This window comes from Xiphophorus maculatus, chromosome 4 (assembly GCF_002775205.1).
Source record: "Xiphophorus maculatus strain JP 163 A chromosome 4, X_maculatus-5.0-male, whole genome shotgun sequence".
Lineage (NCBI taxonomy): Eukaryota > Metazoa > Chordata > Actinopteri > Cyprinodontiformes > Poeciliidae > Xiphophorus > Xiphophorus maculatus.
The window spans coordinates 34,224,493-34,233,693 of NC_036446.1; positions in this window are offsets into that span (position 1 = coordinate 34,224,493).

Consider the following 9,201-nt stretch of genomic DNA (forward strand, 5'->3'; position numbering starts at 1 on the left):
GCATGTGAGATTTATCTTCTTCAGTTTGAAGAAATTTCAAGTCAGCATTTTAAAAAAAACAACGTACATTCTCTGTAGTTAGTGCATTAAAGACTATAGTAAACTCTCTACAATTTATGTATTTTGTGACAAAACTGGCCTATATCAAGACACCTAACATCTGTGCCATTTTTATAAATGTCAAGTGTTAGTAGAAACTCTTATGCAGCAACCATTATTGACAATAGAGGAATGAATAAGAAAAGATTTATTGAAAAAATGCTGAACAGAGGTGAAGCAGCCAGGTTCACACTGATTATATTATATTATATTATATTATATTATATTATATTATATTATATTATATTATATTATATTATATTATATTATGTTATATTATATTATATTATAGCCTCCTTGATTTTAGTGTGTTTTTAAATCTGTTTTAGATACAAATCCCTTAAAATAGCTTACAGAATCAATAGTGATAAAGGCAGTAATGCCACCGTGCCTTCACCCTTTTCCAGCTTCTTCCCTCTGGGAGGCGTTATAAAGTTCCCCTGGCTAGAAAAAATATTAAAAGAAACAAAATAAAACATCTGTCCCTTCTGCAATAACCTTATTGAACAAGATTTCAAACTTATTTTGCCTTTATAGGATCGTTTTAATGTAGTTTACTTTTATTATTTTATAAATGTTGGTTATATTGTAATTTGTGTTTTTTTATGTATATGTTTTAAACATAGAACATAGTTAATGGTCTGTAACAACCCAACCTCCATCATCCCTAAAAAAAACAATAATAGAAATAACTTTAAAGCCTACACTATAATATACATGTTTTGACATTCTTGCACTCATCTGAAGTAAAACTGTCCATGTTTTATTCAAAAGAATGTAAAATGTAATGAAGTAGAAATATTTTCTTAAAGGTTTACGGCTCTAGTGACCTGTATCTGATAGTGGTCTAGCAGGAAAGTGGGTTTTGAGAAAGAAGAAAGATATGTGGCAAAGGTCATTGGACGGGGACTCAAACCTGTGACGGCTGCATCAAGGGCTGCCATACACAGGTCACACTTTACCCCTGTACCATTGCCACGCCTGATTAGAGATATGTTTTACACTTAATCCAGCAAAAATCTTAAATTGATGTAACTTAGATGGTCAGAACTACTGCAACGCCTTGTTTGGCCACATGCCAAGCAAGAGTACTTGTCATCCATAAAGTAGCCTGTCTAGAAGAAGAAAGTGATTTATGACCGTTGAGGGAAACCATAATTCCATTTGGTTGAAGCTTGAACACTTACTTGGAAATACATCAGTCAGCAAGTGTTCATCAACAGCAACGATTTTTGTCATCAGGCCTTTCTTAGAGATACACACACTTCAGTGTAAGCTTTTGGTTTGTCTTAAGACCAACAGGTAAACAACCAAAACTATGTAAAGTATAATGAAGCCCATTTCTGCCACTCTGATAAAAAAATGAAAATCTCAGTATATTGAGATAGTTATCTCAATATAATTATAGGCTGAGCATGCAATAATTCATTGTGAAAAATATAGGGTGAGAAGAGAAAAACTAAAACAAGAAATAAGAAAATATGATGTGGAGACATTAAGAATGAATATTAGTAAACGTGACAAGATAAATAACTCATTTATTGCATTTCTAAAGGAAATTGAATTATGTATAAGAATTTAGTTTGGGTAGATAAGAAAAATAATCTGGCCTACACTCCAGCACAGTCACCCGCCATAAAAAAAAGAAGTCCTTGCCTGATGGTCAACTGTACAGGTAAAGTCAAGACTGAGATTGGTCCCTTGAGTGGTGGGGTTTTTCAGCCTAATTCTAACCTGCTGTACTCTCTGTGCCTTCTAGATTAATCCATTACTGGGTTGCTCCAGCCATCTCCAATTTCAGCTCTCAAAATCCTCAGAAGGTCTCTCTTGAGTATGCATTCTATAATCTTCCTGTTCCTGTCCCATCTACCTAGAAGTGCTTTGTTGTTTGTAAGCCCATCAGGTTCTCACACCTCACTCTACTTCTCATTGCCTGGTTCTCCACTCTCTTCCATAGCAATGCCCATTCTGGAAAGTGTAAGCTCTTGGCCTCAGATTTTCATCTCTACTCCCACTCTACCCATTGTTCCATCCAGATGCCCCAGTAGCACCTTTTTTATTACTAATTTGTTTGTAAATAAACTCAGTACTCTTTTTCTATTATTATTATTCCAAGTCCTTAGTGTATTCTGTATGTGGGTCTTGCCACGTTCTAAGAGGTTAGATTATCCTGAGCTATCTCTGTAGTTACTCTGCTAGAAGACAAACTGGCTACTTTTTCTCACTTCTGCTTGTCTCCAATTTGCATTATCTGCTCCTTCAAAAGTTATTTTGTTGTTTTGGGGCGTGCTGCGGTGGCGCAGGGGGTTAGCACGTCTCACGTTTGGAGGCCTCAGTCCTCGACGCGGACATCGCGGGTTCGACTCCCGGTCCCGACGACCTTTGCCGCATGTCTTCCCCCCTCTCCTTTCTGTCTGCCTACTGTAGAAAAAATATGAGCTGCTAGTGCCGCAAAAACTCTTCGGAGAAAAAAAAAAAATAAAAACATACAAAAGTTATTTTGTTGTTTTCTTCTCTCAGAGGCTACATCTGCTGTTTGGCTGGGAGGGGGGCATCGTCTGAGATAATGCTGCTGTTAGGTACCAGGCTGGTGGGTTCTTTTCAGATCATCCACCAGAGGGCGCCTGATGACAGCTGGTTCTTGGAGGGCGTGCCGGCAGGTCCTAACCAGACGCACCTGTGGGGAATTGCCATCTCCTGGTGGAGTATATGAGCAGCTGACTGCCAGCACATCTTCGCCAGAGTGTTTGCCTGATCTGGTACACTGAGCCCTCAAGAGTTGTTTCGCTGAGTACACTTGTTGAAATTCGAGTTGTTTGGAGATCTAAAACTTCCTTTGTGATCCTTTTTCCAGGAAACCTTCAGGAGAACTTGAGCCATCCCTTCTTTGGAAGGAATCCTCCAGAGGCGCCGTGAGAGTGGGAGCCCCCGAGCCTCACCATCATCTTCCCAGTTACTTACCGGTGCAGTCCTCAGTTGGCAGTCAGCTCCATTACTTCTCTGTGCGGTCTAAGCACAACCTGTCCGCCCTCCGACTCTCTGCCCAGCCGCCCAGCTGTCGCCTTTGGACATACCCACCTCCTGGTGCCTGGCCTTCCTCCTCCTCTGTTCGGACCCCGACTCCCACAAGTAAGAGCTTCAGAACCAGTTCAACTGAGTTGATTCGCTGATCCTGAACTCACCATATCTCTCTCCCTCAGTGAGTGGCTGAACCCGGAACCCTTTATTGAAGCCCAAGTCCAACTACCAGTTCTGAGTTTTTTGTGAATAAGAAAAAAATAAACCCTTTGAACTTTTACACCAGTCTCTCTGTGAGTGTTTCTGCATGTGGGCAAAGAACGTTAAACCCAACATGACAGCTGCCTCTCCTGCTATTACCTTTTTACCTTTTATTGACCTAGAAAAAACTTATACACCAGGTTTTATTTTGTTTGTTTTTTTTGTTTGGGTGGGGGGGTTGTCTACTGTCCCTACTTGATCAGTGAAGTCAGTAAATAAACTGAATTGAAACCTTCCTGGCATCATGACAATTTCTTCCTGTAACTCAATGAGATGGAACATAACTTTCATTTTGAAATTTTTTAACTCATTGATATTGTTTGCTCCCATGAAGGGATTTTTGGTGAAGAAATGCTGCGCCGGTATGAAGTGAGGGGGGCGTGTCGCAAGGCATAACGGACCTGGCGAAAGACTGTGCTCCAGGTTCACTGAGCTCTATGGAGACTTTTCAGATTTACCTTGCAACTGCTGTGGTGAGGATTTATATAGGATTTCTAGAGATTTCTGGGTGGAGATTTTGGAGGAGACAGTCTGGCAATGGCAGGCAATGCTTTTAGGGGGTCTGTGTCAGCAGGTATCAGTGGCTGAGCTGCTCCTACATGGGCCTGGGATATAATCAAAGTTCTGAGGGTGTCATCCTGGCTGGGCCTTTGGGTAACATGGCTGGTATATCATCAGGGTTTTCGGCCTGTGCATGCAGTGGTTCCCAGGCATTGGTGGACTTTGGTGCCTCTTAAGCTGGTGTGGAGGTTTTTGCCATCTCATTGCAGGTGCTCTATCCTTTAGAGCAGGGGTGGGCACTCCTGGTCCTCGAGGGCCGGTGTCCTGCAACTCTTAGATGTCTCCCTGGTCCAACACACCTGAATCCAACAGCTGAATCTCCTCCTAAGTGCAGTCAAGTTCTCCAGAGTCCTGTTAATGACCTCATTATTTGACTCAGGTGTGTTGAAGTAGAGATGCATCTAAAAGTTGCAGGACACCGGCCCTCGAGGACCAGGAGTGCCCACCCCTTCTTTAGAGTCTGCTCTGTTCTGGACCAAATGTTGGGGTAGTGTTAACTTTCTTGTGGATGGCCTTGAGCTCTGTAGGGCTCACTGGTGCTGCTACCAAAGATGCTGGTAGCAGCACCAGTATTTAAGCATTTAAGCTCCTCTATCTCAGTCACAACTCGCCAGTCTGTCTTGTTACCCCGCTTGGCTCTATGCTCTTCACTTCCCCTGTGTTCCTTAGAATCTCCTTGTCTCAGTTTTGGATTTGCTTTGGATTGTTGTGTTCCCTTGGATGTTCATGTTTTGTAAGTTGAACTCTTACTTTGTTCATTAAATTGTCAAAACTGCACTATGTCTTTACCTACTGCTTTTGGGTCCGCCACATCATGACATCTTTAATATCAATCAAATATTGAATAAGAAATTAGACTCCGATGCTGCTCCTCCATGGGCTGCCACCTTATCGTGGTGGAGGGGTTTGAGTGTCCCAATGATCCTAGGAGCTATGCTGTCTGGGGCTTCATGCCCCTGGTAGGGTCACCCAAGGCAGACAGGTCCTAGGTGAGGGACAAGACAAAGAGCAGCCCGAAGACCCCTTATGATGGACAAGAACTTTGGACTTGGTGTTCCCTCGCCCGGACGCGGGTCACCGGGGCCCCACTCTGGAGCCAGGCCTGGAGGGGGGGCACGATGGCGAGCGTCTGGTGGCCGGGCTTTTACCCATGGAGCCCGGCCGGGCTCAGCCCGAAGAGGAAACATGGGCCCCCCCTCCCATGGGCCCACCACCCGTGGGAGGGGCCAAAGGGGTCGGGTGCAGTGTGGGATGGGTGGCAGCAGAGGGAGGGGACCCTGGCGGTCCGATCCTCGGTTGCAGAAACTGGCTCTTGGGACGTGGAATGTCACCTCTCTGGTGGGGAAGGAGCCGGAGCTAGTGCGTGAGGTCGAGAGGTTCCGGCTAGAAATAGTCGGTCTCACCTCGACGCACGGCTCTGGTTCTGGAACCAGTCTCCTTGAGAGGGGCTGGACATACTTCCACTCTGGAGTTGCCCAAGGTGAGAGGCGTCGGGCAGGAGTGGGCATACTTGTTGCTCCCCATCTCGGCGCCTGTACGTTGGGGTTTACCCCGGTGAACGAGAGGGTAGCATCCCTCCGCCTACGGGTGGGGGGACGGGTTCTGACTGTCGTTTGTGCTTACGGGCCGAACGACAGTTCAGATTACCCACCCTTTTTGGAGTCCTTAGAGGGGGTACTGGAGAGTGCTCCTCCTGGGGACTCCCTTGTTCTGCTGGGGGACTTCAACGCTCACGTGGGCAATGACAGTGAGACCTGGAGGGGCGTGGTTGGGAGGAACGGCCCGCCCGACCTGAACTCGAGCGGTGTTCTGTTGCTGGACTTCTGTGCTCGCCATGGATTGTCCATAACGAACACCATGTTCAAGCATAAGGGTGTCCATATGTGCACTTGGTACCAGGACACCCTAGGCCGCAGTTCGATGATCGACTTTGTCATCGTTTCATCGGATCTGCGGCCGTATGTCTTGGACACTCGGGTGAAGAGAGGTGCGGAGCTGTCCACTGACCACTACCTGGTGGTGAGTTGGCTCCGGTGGTGGGGGCGAAAGCCGGTCAGACCTGGCAGGCCCAAACGTGTTGTGAGGGTCTGCTGGGAACGTCTGGCGGAATCCCCTGTGAGACGGAGCTTTAACTCCCATCTCCGGCAAAACTTCGAACACGTCCCGGGGGAGGTGGGGGACATGGAGTCCGAGTGGACCGTGTTCCGTGCCTCCATCGTCGAGGCGGCCGATCGGAGCTGTGGCCGCAAGGTTGTCGGTGCCTGTCGCGGCGGCAACCCTCGAACCCGCTGGTGGACACCTTCGGTGAGGGATGCCGTCAGGCTGAAGAAGGAGTCCTATCGGGCCTTTTTGGCCTGTGGGACTCCGGAAGCAGCTGATGGGTACCGGCGGGCGAAGCGGCATGCGGCTCGGGCGGTTGCTGAGGCAAAAACTCGGGCGTGGGAGGAGTTTGGAGAGGCCATGGAGAAAGACTTCCATACGGCTTCGAGGCGATTCTGGTCCACCATCCGGCGTCTCAGGGGGGGGAAGCGGTGCAGCACCAACACTGTTTATAGTGGGGATGGTGTGCTGCTGACCTCTACTCGGGACGTTGTGGGCCGGTGGGCGGAGTACTTCGAAGACCTCCTCAATCCCACCAACATGCCTTCCACTGAGGAAGCGGAGCCTGGGGACTCTGGGTTGGGCTCTCCAATCTCTGGGGACGAGGTCACCGAGGTGGTTAAAAAGCTCCTCGGTGGCAAGGCCCCGGGGGTGGATGAGATCCGCCCGGAGTTCCTTAAGGCTCTGGATGTTGTGGGGTTGTGTTGGTTGACGCGACTCTGCAATGTCGCATGGACATCGGGGGCAGTTCCCCTGGATTGGCAGACTGGGGTGGTGGTCCCCCTGTTCAAAAAGGGGGACCGGAGGGTGTGCTCCAATTATAGAGGGGTCACACTCTTAAGCCTCCCTGGCAAGGTCTATTCAGGGGTCCTGGAGAGGAGGGTCCGTCGGATAGTCGAACCTCGGATCCAGGAAGAGCAGTGTGGTTTTCGTCCTGGTCGTGGAACACTGGACCAGCTCTACACCCTCGGCAGGGTCCTGTAGGGTGCATGGGAGTTCGCCCAACCAGTCTACATGTGTTTTGTGGACTTGGAGAAGGCGTTCGACCGTGTCCCTCGGGGAGCCCTGTGGGGGGTTCTCCGGGAGTATGGGGTACCGGGCCCTTTGATACGGGCTGTCAGGTCCCTGTATGACCGGTGTCAGAGTCTGGTCCGCATTGCCGGCAGTAAGTCAGGCTCGTTTCCGGTGAGAGTTGGACTCCGCCAGGGCTGCCCTTTGTCACCGATTCTGTTCATCACTTTCATGGACAGAATTTCTAGGCGCAGCCAAGGTGTTGAGGGGGTCCGATTTGGTGGCCTTAGGATCTCATCTCTGCTTTTCGCAGACGATGTGGTCCTTTTGGCTTCATCAGATCGTGATCTGCAGCTCTCGCTGGAGCGGTTCGCAGCCGAGTGTGAAGCGGCCGGGATGGGGATCAGTGCCTCCAAATCCGAGGCCATGGTCTTGAGCCGGAAAAGGGTAGAGTGCCTCCTCCGGGTCAGGGGGGGTGTCCTGCCCCAAGTGGAGGAGTTTAAGTATCTCGGGATCTTGTTCACGAATGGGGGAAGAAGGGAGCGGGAGATCGACAGGCGGATTGGCGCAGCGTCTGCTGTCAAGCGGGCGCTGTACCGGTCCGTCGTGGTGAAGAGAGAGCTGAGCCAAAAAGCGAAGCTCTCGATTTACCGGTCGATCTACGTTCCCACCCTCATCTATGGTCATGAGCTTTGGGTCATGACCGAAAGAACGAGATCGCGGATACAAGCGGCCGAAATGGGTTTTCTCCGTAGGGTGGCTGGGCTCTCCCTTAGAGATAGGGTGAGAAGCTCAGTCATCCGGGAGGGACTCAGAGTAGAGCCGCTGCTCCTTCACATCGAGAGGAGCCAGTTGAGGTGGCTCGGGCATCTGGTCAGGATGCCTCCTGGACGCCTCCCTGGTGAGGTGTTCCGGGCACGTCCCACCGGGAGGAGGCCCCGGGGAAGACCCAGGACACGCTGGAGGGACTATGTCTCTCGGCTGGCCTGGGAACGCCTCGGGATTCCCCCGGAGGAGCTAGAAGAAGTGGCTGGGGAGAGGGAAGTCTGGGCCTCCCTTCTGAAGCTGCTACCCCCGCGACCCGACCTCGGATAAGCGGAAGAAGATGGATGGATGGATGGACTCCGATGCTGACATAGTGTAAATCATACTACATTCAGACTGTACCCAATATTTAAAAAATACTAAATTGTAATGCTTAGGGACTTCACTTCAATCTTAGTTTTACTTTCAGTCTGGGAATAAACAAAATAATCTGCAAACCTTAAGTTATTAATCTTAGACAAATGAACATGCTTTGCAAAATACTTTTCCTTTACACTTGTTTCTTTGCAATTAGTTATCACACTACTGCTCACATTTATCAGTCCTTCCTTCCAAGCATTTTAAAATAAGATAAGGTGTAAAATCTATCAGAAAAAATAGAAAAGTAACTAAATTTTGCTACACAAACGGGTCACACAATTATTTTGGGTGTACTACAATTAGGTACTGTTGACATTCAGGTCCTTTGGTTCTGAATGTCAACCCAAATAGTTATGGTTAAATTGGGCAGCACCTTGCTAGGGCAGTAGGTGGGCTTACGAGGGCATTTTGGCCCCTTCCCCAGATACCTCCCTAGATCACATCAATGTTCTTGGAGTGGAGACAGAGTTCTCCTTCTCTGCCAACATGCATCAACACCCCATCTAAGCAACCCCATTTTCTATTCACCACATTGGGTTGGAGGCTGGGAGAAGGTGTTGGCCATCTGGTCAGGATCTGGGCTAGTGGGCTACTTTGCTACTGCAGCTGGCTGAGTGATCTGCTTATTTCCCTAGGATAACAGAGTTATGTAAAAGCTGTATATTAATATAAAACAGCATCATTATGAATACTTTGTTTGCTTGTTGTGACAGTGTTGACAAAGAAAATATTCAGCCAAAAAAAAAAAAATAAACACCCAGGAGGCTGCACCATTATGTTATCTGATAGCCAAATCAATCTGCTATAAACACATTAGTTTTTGTTTGATAGTTAAAACATTTATTGTTCCAAAGGAATACCTGATTTTGTTACATTCTCAAGAATTGCTGATATTCTAACACATGCTTGTGCTTTGATCATTGTAGCTCTGGCTGCATGCTCAGGGTCTTTGTCCTACTGGATTAC